The 16,229-nt window shown below is 35.2% G+C and overlaps 4 non-coding genes across 4 annotated transcripts; all 4 read right to left on the reverse strand.

The window, feature by feature from the left end:
- Window positions 1-732: 732 nt before the first annotated feature.
- TRNAN-GUU (transfer RNA asparagine (anticodon GUU)) lies at window positions 733-806 on the reverse strand. Its single transcript has one exon. It is a non-coding gene; the product is annotated as a tRNA-Asn (tRNA).
- Window positions 807-1,664: 858 nt separating this feature from the next.
- TRNAN-GUU (transfer RNA asparagine (anticodon GUU)) lies at window positions 1,665-1,738 on the reverse strand. The gene has a single exon. It is a non-coding gene; the product is annotated as a tRNA-Asn (tRNA).
- Window positions 1,739-3,505: 1,767 nt separating this feature from the next.
- TRNAN-GUU (transfer RNA asparagine (anticodon GUU)) lies at window positions 3,506-3,579 on the reverse strand. The gene has a single exon. It is a non-coding gene; the product is annotated as a tRNA-Asn (tRNA).
- Window positions 3,580-10,943: 7,364 nt separating this feature from the next.
- On the reverse strand, window positions 10,944-11,017 carry TRNAN-GUU (transfer RNA asparagine (anticodon GUU)). Its single transcript has one exon. It is a non-coding gene; the product is annotated as a tRNA-Asn (tRNA).
- Window positions 11,018-16,229: the final 5,212 nt, after the last annotated feature.

Genomic DNA, 16,229 nt, shown 5'->3' on the forward strand with positions numbered 1-16,229 from the left:
TGTTCTTGTGATGAATCAACCCTTCTTGAGTTCTAAGCACTTCCATGAGCAGCAGAGTGGCGCAGCAGAAGCATGCTGTGCCCATAACCCAGAGGTCGATGGATCAAAACCATCCTCTGCTATGTGCTATTTTGATTTATCAAATCTAAAATTGGGATTGCTATTTTGACTTTTTTGGTCTTTGCTTTTAGTAGAAAATCCATTATCATCTTAACTCATTTTAATCATATTTTGACAGAAGTGCTGTAGCAAAAAATCCACTTAATGTCTTTACTTTACCCTATTACTTCTATGGTTATTGAGAAAAACAAACTACATTGACTCCAGAAGAGCAAATCAGGTGTTCTAACAAGTAATTTATCAAAATCATCTTTCCAGCTTACACTTTGGTGATGCAATAAGACAATGATTTTGTAAGAAAAATCTTCAAACTTCAAAAAGTTTTTCTTAATTCCTTACCTTTGTACTGATAAGATAAGACCTGGTTTTAACATAACACAGGCTTTCACTTAAAAATGCTGCTAGGTTGCATTCTGCTGATTACATATCACCAGGAACAACATTAACCTTCAGGTATTTTGTAAATGTTGAATAAATTGGCTTAAATCAAATTAAACTCACTTTAGAGATAATTGTTTCAGAGAAAGTCTTGAACCCTACCATAAAAAAGGTAGTTTGACATGTTGACTTCTCTACCTAAAATTCCCCAAAATTTGACTAATAGAAGATTCTCGTCCCTGGGTGGGATTGAACCACCAACCTTCCGGTTAACAGCCGAACGCGCTAACCAATTGCGCCACAGAGACCCTATGTGATACATAAACAAACAACACCTAAGAAAGATTGATCTGGAAAGTTTCCTTGCCAAAGTTTATAAAGTCTCTAATCTGGACAGTTATTTTAGGATTTTTCGTTATTTAAAAGGAACACATTGCCATGTTCTTGAGATGAATCAACCCTCCTTGAGTTCTTAGCACTTCCATGAGCAGCAGAGTGGCGCAGCGGAAGCGTGCTGGGCCCATAACCCAGAGGTCGATGGATCGAAACTCTGCTATGTGCTGTTTTCATTTATCAAATCTAAAATTGGGATTGCTATTTTGACTTTTTTGGTCTTTGCTTATAGTAGAAAATCCATTATCATCTTAACTCATTTAAATCATATTTTGACAGAAGTGCTGTAGCAAAAAATCCACATAATGTCTTTACTTTACCCTATTACTTCTATGGTTATTGAGAAAAACAAACTACATTGACTAGAGAAGAGCAAATCAGGTGTTCAAACAAGTAATTTATCAAAATCATCTTTCCAGTTTACACTTTGGTGATGCAATAAGACAATGATTTTGTAAGAAAAATCTTCAAACTTCAAAAAGTTTTTCTTAATTCCTTACCTTTGTACTGATAAGATAACACCTGGTTATAACATAACACAGGCTTTCACTTAAAAATGCTGCTAGGTTGCATTCTGCTGATTAGATATCACCAGGAACAACATTAACCTTCAGGTATTTTCTAATTGTTGAATAAATTGGCTTAAATCAAATTAAACTCACTTTAGAGATAATTGTTTCAGAGAAAGTCTTGAACCCTACCATAAAATAGGTAGTTAGACATGTTGACTTCTCTACCTAAAATTCCCCAAAATTTGACTAATAGAAGATTCTCGTCCCTGGGTGGGATTGAACCACCAACCTTCCGGTAAACAGCCGAACGCGCTAACCAATTGCGCCACAGAGACCCTATATGAGACATAAACAAACAACTGCAAAGAAAGATTGTCTCTAATCTGGACAGTTATTTTAGGATTTTTCGTTAATTAAATGGAACACATTGCCATGTTCTTGTGATGAATCAACCCTTCTTGAGTTCTAAGCACTTCCATGAGCAGCAGAGTGGCGCAGCAGAAGCGTGCTGGGCCCATAACCCAGAGGTCGATGGATCAAAACCATCCTCTGCTATGTGCTATTTTGATTTATCAAATCTAAAATTGGGATTGCTATTTTGACTTTTTTGGTCTTTGCTTTTAGTAGAAAATCCATTATCATCTTAACTCATTTTAATCATATTTTGACAGAAGTGCTGTAGCAAAAAATCCACTTAATGTCTTTACTTTACCCTATTACTTCTATGGTTATTGAGAAAAACAAACTACATTGACTCCAGAAGAGCAAATCAGGTGTTCTAACAAGTAATTTATCAAAATCATCTTTCCAGCTTACACTTTGGTGATGCAATAAGACAATGATTTTGTAAGAAAAATCTTCAAACTTCAAAAAGTTTTTCTTAATTCCTTACCTTTGTACTGATAAGATAAGACCTGTTTTTAACATAACACAGGCTTTCACTTAAAAATGCTGCTAGGTTGCATTCTGCTGATTAGATATCACCAGGAACAACATTAACCTTAAGGTATTTTGTAAATGTTGAATAAATTGGCTTAAATCAAATTAAACTCACTTTAGAGATAATTGTTTCAGAGAAAGTCTTGAACCCTACCATAAAAAAGGTAGTTTGACATGTTGACTTCTCTACCTAAAATTCCCCAAAATTTGACTAATAGAAGATTCTCGTCCCTGGGTGGTATTGAACCACCAACTTTCCGGTTAACAGCCGAACACGCTAACCAATTGCGCCACAGAGACCCTATATGAGACATAAACAAACAACTGCAAAGAAAGATTGATCTGGAAAGTTTCCTTGCCAAAGTTTATAAAGTCTCTAATCTGGACAGTTATTTTAGGATTTTTCGTTAATTAAATGGAACACATTGCCATGTTCTTGTGATGAATCAACCCTTCTTGAGTTCTAAGCACTTCCATGAGCAGCAGAGTGGCGCAGCAGAAGCATGCTGTGCCCATAACCCAGAGGTCGATGGATCAAAACCATCCTCTGCTATGTGCTATTTTGATTTATCAAATCTAAAATTGGGATTGCTATTTTGACTTTTTTGGTCTTTGCTTTTAGTAGAAAATCCATTATCATCTTAACTCATTTTAATCATATTTTGACAGAAGTGCTGTAGCAAAAAATCCACTTAATGTCTTTACTTTACCCTATTACTTCTATGGTTATTGAGAAAAACAAACTACATTGACTCCAGAAGAGCAAATCAGGTGTTCTAACAAGTAATTTATCAAAATCATCTTTCCAGCTTACACTTTGGTGATGCAATAAGACAATGATTTTGTAAGAAAAATCTTCAAACTTCAAAAAGTTTTTCTTAATTCCTTACCTTTGTACTGATAAGATAAGACCTGGTTTTAACATAACACAGGCTTTCACTTAAAAATGCTGCTAGGTTGCATTCTGCTGATTACATATCACCAGGAACAACATTAACCTTCAGGTATTTTGTAAATGTTGAATAAATTGGCTTAAATCAAATTAAACTCACTTTAGAGATAATTGTTTCAGAGAAAGTCTTGAACCCTACCATAAAAAAGGTAGTTTGACATGTTGACTTCTCTACCTAAAATTCCCCAAAATTTGACTAATAGAAGATTCTCGTCCCTGGGTGGGATTGAACCACCAACCTTCCGGTTAACAGCCGAACGCGCTAACCAATTGCGCCACAGAGACCCTAAGTGATACATAAACAAACAACACCTAAGAAAGATTGATCTGGAAAGTTTCCTTGCCAAAGTTTATAAAGTCTCTAATCTGGACAGTTATTTTAGGATTTTTCGTTATTTAAAAGGAACACATTGCCATGTTCTTGAGATGAATCAACCCTCCTTGAGTTCTTAGCACTTCCATGAGCAGCAGAGTGGCGCAGCGGAAGCGTGCTGGGCCCATAACCCAGAGGTCGATGGATCGAAACTCTGCTATGTGCTGTTTTCATTTATCAAATCTAAAATTGGGATTGCTATTTTGACTTTTTTGGTCTTTGCTTATAGTAGAAAATCCATTATCATCTTAACTCATTTAAATCATATTTTGACAGAAGTGCTGTAGCAAAAAATCCACATAATGTCTTTACTTTACCCTATTACTTCTATGGTTATTGAGAAAAACAAACTACATTGACTAGAGAAGAGCAAATCAGGTGTTCAAACAAGTAATTTATCAAAATCATCTTTCCAGTTTACACTTTGGTGATGCAATAAGACAATGATTTTGTAAGAAAAATCTTCAAACTTCAAAAAGTTTTTCTTAATTCCTTACCTTTGTACTGATAAGATAACACCTGGTTATAACATAACACAGGCTTTCACTTAAAAATGCTGCTAGGTTGCATTCTGCTGATTAGATATCACCAGGAACAACATTAACCTTCAGGTATTTTCTAATTGTTGAATAAATTGGCTTAAATCAAATTAAACTCACTTTAGAGATAATTGTTTCAGAGAAAGTCTTGAACCCTACCATAAAATAGGTAGTTAGACATGTTGACTTCTCTACCTAAAATTCCCCAAAATTTGACTAATAGAAGATTCTCGTCCCTGGGTGGGATTGAACCACCAACCTTCCGGTAAACAGCCGAACGCGCTAACCAATTGTGCCACAGAGACCCTATATGAGACATAAACAAACAACTGCAAAGAAAGATTGATCTGGAAAGTTTCCTTGCCAAAGTTTATAAAGTCTCTAATCTGGACAGTTATTTTAGGATTTTTCGTTATTTAAAAGGAACACATTGCCATGTTCTTAAGATGAATCAACCCTTCTTGAGTTCTAAGCACTTCCATGAGCAGCAGAGTGGCGCAACGGAAGCTTGCTGGGCCCATAACCCGGAGGTCGATGGATTGAAACCATCCTCTGCTATGTGCTATTTTGATTTATCAAATCTAAAATTGGGATTGCTATTTTGACTTTTTTGGTCTTTGCTTTTAGTAGAAAATCCATTATCATCTTAACTCATTTTAATCATATTTTAACAGAAGTGCTGTAGCAAAAAATCCACTTAATGTCTTTACTTTACCCTATTACTTCTATGGTTATTGAGAAAAACAAACTACATTGACTCCAGAAGAGCAAATCAGGTGTTCTAACAAGTAATTTATCAAAATCATCTTTCCAGCTTACACTTTGGTGATGCAATAAGACAATGATTTTGTAAGAAAAATCTTCAAACTTCAAAAAGTTTTTCTTAATTCCTTACCTTTGTACTGATAAGATAAGACCTGGTTTTAACATAACACAGGCTTTCACTTAAAAATGCTGCTAGGTTGCATTCTGCTGATTAGATATCACCAGGAACAACATTAACCTTCAGGTATTTTCTAAATGTTGAATAAATTGGCTTAAATCAAATTAAACTCACTTTAGAGATAATTGTTTCAGAGAAATTCTTGAACCCTACCATAAAAAAGGTAGTTTGACATGTTGACTTCTCTACCTAAAATTCCCCAAAATTTGACTAATAGAAGATTCTCGTCCCTGGGTGGGATTGAACCACCACCCTTCCGGTTAACAGCCGAATGTGCTAACCAATTGTGCCACAGAGACCCTATGTGATACATGCCAAAGTTTATAAAGTCTCTAATCTGGACAGTTATTTTCGGATTTTTTGTTATTTAAAAGGAACACATTGCCATGTTCTTGAGATGAATCAACCCTTCTTGAGTTCTAAGCACTTCCATGAGCAGCAGAGTGGCACAGCGGAAGTGTGCTGGGCCCATAACCCAGAGGTCGATGGATCGAAACTCTGCTATGTGCTGTTTTCATTTATCAAATCTAAAATTGGGATTGCTATTTTGACTTTTTTGGTCTTTGCTTATAGTAGAAAATCCATTATCATCTTAACTCATTTAAATCATATTTTGACAGAAGTGCTGTAGCAAAAAATCCACATAATGTCTTTACTTTACCCTATTACTTCTATGGTTATTGAGAAAAACAAACTACATTGACTCCAGAAGAGCAAATCAGGTGTTCTAACAAGTAATTTATCAAAATTATCTTTCCAGCTTACACTTTGGTGATGCAAAAAGACAATGATTTTGTAAGAAAAATCTTCAAACTTCAAAAAGTTTTTCTTAATTCCTTACCTTTGTACTGATAAGATAACACCTGGTTATAACATAACACAGGCTTTCACTTAAAAATGCTGCTAGGTTGCATTCTGCTGATTAGATATCACCAGGAACAACATTAACCTTCAGGTATTTTCTAATTGTTGAATAAATTGGCTTAAATCAAATTAAACTCACTTTAGAGATAATTGTTTCAGAGAAAGTCTTGAACCCTACCATAAAATAGGTAGTTAGACATGTTGACTTCTCTACCTAAAATTCCCCAAAATTTGACTAATAGAAGATTCTCGTCCCTGGGTGGTATTGAACCACCAACTTTCTGGTTAACAGCCGAACACGCTAACCAATTGCGCCACAGAGACCCTATATGAGACATAAACAAACAACTGCAAAGAAAGATTGATCTGGAAAGTTTCCTTGCCAAAGTTTATAAAGTCTCTAATCTGGACAGTTATTTTAGGATTTTTCGTTAATTAAAAGGAACACATTGCCATGTTCTTGAGATGAATCAACCCTTCTTGAGTTCTAAGCACTTCCATGAGCAGCAGAGTGGCGCAGCGGAAGCTTGCTGGGCCCATAACCCAGAGGTCGATGGATCGAAACCATCCTCTGCTATGTGCTATTTTCATTTATCAAATCTAAAATTGGGATTGCTATTTTGACTTTTTTGGTCTTTGCTTGTAGTAGAAAATCCATAATCATCTTAACTCATTTAATTCGTATTTTGACAGAAGTGCTGTAGCAAAAAATGCACATAATGTCTTTACTTTACCCTATTACTTCTATGGTTATTGAGAAAAACAAACTACATTGACTCCAGAAGAGCAAATCAGGTGTTCTAACAAGTAAATTATCAAAATCATCTTTCCAGCTTACACTTTGGTGATGCAAAAAGACAATGATTTTGTAAGAAAAATCTTCAAACTTCAAAAAGTTTTTCTTAATTCCTTACCTTTGTACTGATAAGATAACACCGGGTTATAACATAACACAGGCTTTCACTTAAAAATGCTGCTAGGTTGCATTCTGCTGATTAGATATCACCAGGAACAACATTAACCTTCAGGTATTTTCTAATTGTTGAATAAATTGGCTTAAATCAAATTAAACTCACTTTAGAGATAATTGTTTCAGAGAAAGTCTTGAACACTACCATAAAATAGGTAGTTAGACATGTTGACTTCTCTACCTAAAATTCCCCAAAATTTGACTAATAGAAGATTCTCGTCCCTGGGTGGTATTGAACCACCAACTTTCCGGTTAACAGCCGAACACGCTAACCAATTGCGCCACAGAGACCCTATATGAGACATAAACAAACAGCAGCTAAGAAACATTGATCTGGAACGTTTCCTTGCCAAAGTTTATAAAGTCTCTAATCTGGACAGTTATTTTCGGATTTTTTGTTATTTAAAAGGAACACATTGCCATGTTCTTGAGATGAATCAACCCTTCTTGAGTTCTAAGCACTTCCATGAGCAGCAGAGTGGCACAGCGGAAGTGTGCTGGGCCCATAACCCAGAGGTCGATGGATCGAAACTCTGCTATGTGCTGTTTTCATTTATCAAATCTAAAATTGGGATTGCTATTTTGACTTTTTTGGTCTTTGCTTATAGTAGAAAATCCATTATCATCTTAACTCATTTAAATCATATTTTGACAGAAGTGCTGTAGCAAAAAATCCACATAATGTCTTTACTTTACCCTATTACTTCTATGGTTATTGAGAAAAACAAACTACATTGACTCCAGAAGAGCAAATCAGGTGTTCTAACAAGTAATTTATCAAAATTATCTTTCCAGCTTACACTTTGGTGATGCAAAAAGACAATGATTTTGTAAGAAAAATCTTCAAACTTCAAAAAGTTTTTCTTAATTCCTTACCTTTGTACTGATAAGATAACACCTGGTTATAACATAACACAGGCTTTCACTTAAAAATGCTGCTAGGTTGCATTCTGCTGATTAGATATCACCAGGAACAACATTAACCTTCAGGTATTTTCTAATTGTTGAATAAATTGGCTTAAATCAAATTAAACTCACTTTAGAGATAATTGTTTCAGAGAAAGTCTTGAACCCTACCATAAAATAGGTAGTTAGACATGTTGACTTCTCTACCTAAAATTCCCCAAAATTTGACTAATAGAAGATTCTCGTCCCTGGGTGGTATTGAACCACCAACTTTCTGGTTAACAGCCGAACACGCTAACCAATTGCGCCACAGAGACCCTATATGAGACATAAACAAACAACTGCAAAGAAAGATTGATCTGGAAAGTTTCCTTGCCAAAGTTTATAAAGTCTCTAATCTGGACAGTTATTTTAGGATTTTTCGTTAATTAAAAGGAACACATTGCCATGTTCTTGAGATGAATCAACCCTTCTTGAGTTCTAAGCACTTCCATGAGCAGCAGAGTGGCGCAGCGGAAGCTTGCTGGGCCCATAACCCAGAGGTCGATGGATCGAAACCATCCTCTGCTATGTGCTATTTTCATTTATCAAATCTAAAATTGGGATTGCTATTTTGACTTTTTTGGTCTTTGCTTGTAGTAGAAAATCCATAATCATCTTAACTCATTTAATTCGTATTTTGACAGAAGTGCTGTAGCAAAAAATGCACATAATGTCTTTACTTTACCCTATTACTTCTATGGTTATTGAGAAAAACAAACTACATTGACTCCAGAAGAGCAAATCAGGTGTTCTAACAAGTAAATTATCAAAATCATCTTTCCAGCTTACACTTTGGTGATGCAAAAAGACAATGATTTTGTAAGAAAAATCTTCAAACTTCAAAAAGTTTTTCTTAATTCCTTACCTTTGTACTGATAAGATAACACCGGGTTATAACATAACACAGGCTTTCACTTAAAAATGCTGCTAGGTTGCATTGTGCTGATTAGATATCACCAGGAACAACATTAACCTTCAGGTATTTTCTAATTGTTGAATAAATTGGCTTAAATCAAATTAAACTCACTTTAGAGATAATTGTTTCAGAGAAAGTCTTGAACCCTACCATAAAATAGGTAGTTAGACATGTTGACTTCGCTACCTAAAATTCCCCAAAATTTGACTAATAGAAAATTCTCGTCCCTGGGTGGTATTGAACCACCAACTTTCCGGTTAACAGCCGAACACGCTAACCAATTGCGCCACAGAGACCCTATATGAGACAAAAACAAACAACTGCAAAGAAAGATTGATCTGGAAAGTTTCCTTGCCAAAGTTTATAAAGTCTCTAATCTGGACAGTTATTTTAGGATTTTTCGTTAATTAAATGGAACACATTGCCATGTTCTTGTGATGAATCAACCCTTCTTGAGTTCTTAGCACTTCCATGAGCAGCAGAGTGGCGCAGCAGAAGCGTGCTGGGCCCATAACCCAGAGGTCGATGGATCAAAACCATCCTCTGCTATGTGCTATTTTGATTTATCAAATCTAAAATTGGGATTGCTATTTTGACTTTTTTGGTCTTTGCTTTTAGTAGAAAATCCATTATCATCTTAACTCATTTTAATCATATTTTGACAGAAGTGCTGTAGCAAAAAATCCACTTAATGTCTTTACTTTACCCTATTACTTCTATGGTGATTGAGAAAAAAAAACTACATTGACTCCAGAAGAGCAAATCAGGTGTTCTAACAAGTAATTTATCAAAATCATCTTTCCAGCTTACACTTTGGTGATGCAATAAGACAATGATTTTGTAAGAAAAATCTTCAAACTTCAAAAAGTTTTTCTTAATTCCTTACCTTTGTACTGATAAGATAACACCTGGTTATAACATAACACAGGCTTTCACTTAAAAATGCTGCTAGGTTGCATTCTGCTGATTAGATATCACCAGGAACAACATTAACCTTCAGGTATTTTGTAAATGTTGAATAAATTGGCTTAAATCAAATTAAACTCACTTTAGAGATAATTGTTTCAGAGAAAGTCTTGAACCCTTCCTTAAAATAGGTAGTTTGACATGTTGACTTCTCTACCTAAAAATCCCCAAAACTTGATTAATAGAATATTCTCGTCCCTGGGTGGGATTGAACCACCAACATTCCAGTTAACAGCCGAACGCGCTAACCAATTGCGCCACAGAAACCCTATATGAGACATAAACAAACAGCAGCTAAGAAACATTGATCTGGAACGTTTCCTTGCCAAAGTTTATAAAGTCTCTAATCTGGATAGTTATTTTAGGATTTTTCGTTAATTAAAAGGAACACATTGCCATTTTCTTGTGATGAATCAACCCTTCTTGAGTTCTAAGCACTTCCATGAGCAGCAGAGTGGCACAGCGGAAGTGTGCTGGGCCCATAACCCAGAGGTCGATGGATCGAAACCATCCTCTGCTATGTGCTATTTTCATTTATCAAATCTAAAAATGGGATTGCTATTTTGACTTTTTTGGTCTTTGCTTTTAGTAGAAAATCCATTATCATCTTAACTCATTTTAATCATATTTTGACAGAAGTGCTGTAGCAAAAAATCCACTTAATGTCTTTACTTTACCCTATTACTTCTATGGTTATTGAGAAAAACAAACTACATTGACTCCAGAAGAGCAAATCAGGTGTTCTAACAAGTAATTTATCAAAATCATCTTTCCAGCTTACACTTTGGTGATGCAATAAGACAATGATTTTGTAAGAAAAATCTTCAAACTTCAAAAAGTTTTTCTTAATTCCTTACCTTTGTACTGATAAGATAAGACCTGGTTTTAACATAACACAGGCTTTCACTTAAAAATGCTGCTAGGTTGCATTCTGCTGATTAGATATCACCAGGAACAACATTAACCTTCAGGTATTTTCTAAATGTTGAATAAATTGGCTTAAATCAAATTAAACTCACTTTAGAGATAATTGTTTCAGAGAAAGTCTTGAACCCTACCATAAAAAAGGTAGTTTGACATGTTGACTTCTCTACCTAAAATTCCCCAAAATTTGACTAATAGAAGATTCTCGTCCCTGGGTGGGATTGAACCACCAACCTTCCGGTTAACAGCCGAACGCGCTAACCAATTGCGCCACAGAGACCCTATGTGATACATAAACAAACAACACCTAAGAAAGATTGATCTGGAAAGTTTCCTTGCCAAAGTTTATAAAGTCTCTAATCTGGACAGTTATTTTAGGATTTTTCGTTAATTAAAAGGAACACATTGCCATGTTCTTGAGATGAATCAACCCTTCTTGAGTTCTAAGCACTTCCATGAGCAGCAGAGTGGCGCAGCGGAAGCTTGCTGGGCCCATAACCCAGAGGTCGATGGATCGAAACCATCCTCTGCTATGTGCTATTTTCATTTATCAAATCTAAAATTGGGATTGCTATTTTGACTTTTTTGGTCTTTGCTTGTAGTAGAAAATCCATTATCATCTTAACTCATTTAATTCGTATTTTGACAGAAGTGCTGTAGCAAAAAATGCACATAATGTCTTTACTTTACCCTATTACTTCTATGGTTATTGAGAAAAACAAACTACATTGACTCCAGAAGAGCAAATCAGGTGTTCTAACAAGTAATTTATCAAAATCATCTTTCCAGCTTACACTTTGGTGATGCAAAAAGACAATGATTTTGTAAGAAAAATCTTCAAACTTCAAAAAGTTTTTCTTAATTCCTTACCTTTGTACTGATAAGATAACACCTGGTTATAACATAACACAGGCTTTCACTTAAAAATGCTGCTAGGTTGCATTCTGCTGATTAGATATCACCAGGAACAACATTAACCTTCAGGTATTTTCTAATTGTTGAATAAATTGGCTTAAATCAAATTAAACTCACTTTAGAGATAATTGTTTCAGAGAAAGTCTTGAACCCTACCATAAAATAGGTAGTTAGACATGTTGACTTCTCTACTTAAAATTCCCCAAAATTTGACTAATAGAAGATTCTCGTCCCTGGGTGGTATTGAACCACCAACTTTCCGGTTAACAGCCGAACACGCTAACCAATTGCGCCACAGAGACCCTATATGAGACATAAACAAACAACTGCAAAGAAAGATTGATCTGGAAAGTTTCCTTGCCAAAGTTTATAAAGTCTCTAATCTGGACAGTTATTTTAGGATTTTTCGTTAATTAAAAGGAACACATTGCCATGTTCTTGAGATGAATCAACCCTTCTTGAGTTCTAAGCACTTCCATGAGCAGCAGAGTGGCGCAGCGGAAGCTTGCTGGGCCCATAACCCAGAGGTCGATGGATCGAAACCATCCTCTGCTATGTGCTATTTTCATTTATCAAATCTAAAATTGGGATTGCTATTTTGACTTTTTTGGTCTTTGCTTGTAGTAGAAAATCCATTATCATCTTAACTCATTTAATTCGTATTTTGACAGAAGTGCTGTAGCAAAAAATGCACATAATGTCTTTACTTTACCCTATTACTTCTATGGTTATTGAGAAAAACAAACTACATTGACTCCAGAAGAGCAAATCAGGTGTTCTAACAAGTAAATTATCAAAATCATCTTTCCAGCTTACACTTTGGTGATGCAAAAAGACAATGATTTTGTAAGAAAAATCTTCAAACTTCAAAAAGTTTTTCTTAATTCCTTACCTTTGTACTGATAAGATAACACCTGGTTATAACATAACACAGGCTTTCACTTAAAAATGCTGCTAGGTTGCATTCTGCTGATTAGATATCACCAGGAACAACATTAACCTTCAGGTATTTTCTAATTGTTGAATAAATTGTCTTAAATCAAATTAAACTCACTTTAGAGATAATTGTTTCAGAGAAAGTCTTGAACACTACCATAAAATAGGTAGTTAGACATGTTGACTTCTCTACCTAAAATTCCCCAAAATTTGACTAATAGAAGATTCTCATCCCTGGGTGGTATTGAACCACCAACTTTCCGGTTAACAGCCGAACACGCTAACCAATTGCGCCACAGAGACCCTATATGAGACATAAACAAACAACTGCAAAGAAAGATTGATCTGGAAAGTTTCCTTGCCAAAGTTTATAAAGTCTCTAATCTGGACAGTTATTTTAGGATTTTTCGTTAATTAAATGGAACACATTGCCATGTTCTTGTGATGAATCAACCCTTCTTGAGTTCTAAGCACTTCCATGAGCAGCAGAGTGGCGCAGCAGAAGCGTGCTGGGCCCATAACCCAGAGGTCGATGGATTAAAACCATCCTCTGCTATGTGCTATTTTGATTTATCAAATCTAAAATTGGGATTGCTATTTTGACTTTTTTGGTCTTTGCTTTTAGTAGAAAATCCATTATCATCTTAACTCATTTTAATCATATTTTGACAGAAGTGCTGTAGCAAAAAATCCACTTAATGTCTTTACTTTACCCTATTACTTCTATGGTTATTGAGAAAAACAAACTACATTGACTCCAGAAGAGCAAATCAGGTGTTCTAACAAGTAATTTATCAAAATCATCTTTCCAGCTTACACTTTGGTGATGCAATAAGACAATGATTTTGTAAGAAAAATCTTCACACTTCAAAAAGTTTTTCTTAATTCCTTACCTTTGTACTGATAAGATAAGACCTGGTTTTAACATAACACAGGCTTTCACTTAAAAATGCTGCTAGGTTGCATTCTGCTGATTAGATATCACCAGGAACAACATTAACCTTCAGGTATTTTCTAATTGTTGAATAAATTGGCTTAAATCAAATTAAACTCACTTTAGAGATAATTGTTTCAGAGAAAGTCTTGAACCCTACCATAAAATAGGTAGTTAGACATGTTGACTTCTCTACCTAAAATTCCCCAAAATTTGACTAATAGAAGATTCTCGTCCCTGGGTGGTATTGAACCACCAACTTTCTGGTTAACAGCCGAACACGCTAACCAATTGCGCCACAGAGACCCTATATGAGACATAAACAAACAACTGCAAAGAAAGATTGATCTGGAAAGTTTCCTTGCCAAAGTTTATAAAGTCTCTAATCTGGACAGTTATTTTAGGATTTTTCGTTAATTAAAAGGAACACATTGCCATGTTCTTTAGATGAATCAACCCTTCTTGAGTTCTAAGCACTTCCATGAGCAGCAGAGTGGCGCAGCGGAAGCTTGCTGGGCCCATAACCCAGAGGTCGATGGATCGAAACCATCCTCTGCTATGTGCTATTTTCATTTATCAAATCTAAAATTGGGATTGCTATTTTGACTTTTTTGGTCTTTGCTTGTAGTAGAAAATCCATAATCATCTTAACTCATTTAATTCGTATTTTGACAGAAGTGCTGTAGCAAAAAATGCACATAATGTCTTTACTTTACCCTATTACTTCTATGGTTATTGAGAAAAACAAACTACATTGACTCCAGAAGAGCAAATCAGGTGTTCTAACAAGTAAATTATCAAAATCATCTTTCCAGCTTACACTTTGGTGATGCAAAAAGACAATGATTTTGTAAGAAAAATCTTCAAACTTCAAAAAGTTTTTCTTAATTCCTTACCTTTGTACTGATAAGATAACACCGGGTTATAACATAACACAGGCTTTCACTTAAAAATGCTGCTAGGTTGCATTCTGCTGATTAGATATCACCAGGAACAACATTAACCTTCAGGTATTTTCTAATTGTTGAATAAATTGGCTTAAATCAAATTAAACTCACTTTAGAGATAATTGTTTCAGAGAAAGTCTTGAACACTACCATAAAATAGGTAGTTAGACATGTTGACTTCTCTACCTAAAATTCCCCAAAATTTGACTAATAGAAGATTCTCGTCCCTGGGTGGTATTGAACCACCAACTTTCCGGTTAACAGCCGAACACGCTAACCAATTGCGCCACAGAGACCCTATATGAGACATAAACAAACAACTGCAAAGAAAGATTGATCTGGAAAGTTTCCTTGCCAAAGTTTATAAAGTCTCTAATCTGGACAGTTATTTTAGGATTTTTCGTTAATTAAATGGAACACATTGCCATGTTCTTGTGATGAATCAACCCTTCTTGAGTTCTAAGCACTTCCATGAGCAGCAGAGTGGCGCAGCAGAAGCGTGCTGGGCCCATAACCCAGAGGTCGATGGATCAAAACCATCCTCTGCTATGTGCTATTTTGATTTATCAAATCTAAAATTGGGATTGCTATTTTGACTTTTTTGGTCTTTGCTTTTAGTAGAAAATCCATTATCATCTTAACTCATTTTAATCATATTTTGACAGAAGTGCTGTAGCAAAAAATCCACTTAATGTCTTTACTTTACCCTATTACTTCTATGGTTATTGAGAAAAACAAACTACATTGACTCCAGAAGAGCAAATCAGGTGTTCTAACAAGTAATTTATCAAAATCATCTTTCCAGCTTACACTTTGGTGATGCAATAAGACAATGATTTTGTAAGAAAAATCTTCAAACTTCAAAAAGTTTTTCTTAATTCCTTACCTTTGTACTTATAAGATAACACCTGGTTATAACATAACACAGGCTTTCACTTAAAAATGCTGCTAGGTTGCATTCTGCTGATTAGATATCACCAGGAACAACATTAACCTTCAGGTATTTTGTAAATGTTGAATAAATTGGCTTAAATCAAATTAAACTCACTTTAGAGATAATTGTTTCAGAGAAAGTCTTGAACCCTTCCTTAAAATAGGTAGTTTGACATGTTGACTTCTCTACCTAAAAATCCCCAAAACTTGATTAATAGAATATTCTCGTCCCTGGGTGGGATTGAACCACCAACATTCCAGTTAACAGCCGAACGCGCTAACCAATTGCGCCACAGAAACCCTATATGAGACATAAACAAACAGCAGCTAAGAAACATTGATCTGGAACGTTTCCTTGCCAAAGTTTATAAAGTCTCTAATCTGGATAGTTATTTTAGGATTTTTCGTTAATTAAAAGGAACACATTGCCATGTTCTTGCGATGAATCAACCCTTCTTGAGTTCTAAGCACTTCCATGAGCAGCAGAGTGGCACAGCGGAAGTGTGCTGGGCCCATAACCCAGAGGTCGATGGATCGAAACCATCCTCTGCTATGTGCTATTTTCATTTATCAAATCTAAAAATGGGATTGCTATTTTGACTTTTTTGGTCTTTGCTTTTAGTAGAAAATCCATTATCATCTTAACTCATTTTAATCATATTTTGACAGAAGTGCTGTAGCAAAAAATCCACTTAATGTCTTTACTTTACCCTATTACTTCTATGGTTATTGAGAAAAACAAACTACATTGACTCCAGAAGAGCAAATCAGGTGTTCTAACAAGTAATTTATCAAAATCATCTTTCCAGCTTACACTTTGGTGATGC

Source organism: Taudactylus pleione, unplaced genomic scaffold (genome assembly GCF_031769625.1).
Source record: "Taudactylus pleione unplaced genomic scaffold, aTauple2 ptg000134l, whole genome shotgun sequence".
Classification (NCBI taxonomy): Eukaryota; Metazoa; Chordata; class Amphibia; order Anura; family Myobatrachidae; genus Taudactylus; species Taudactylus pleione.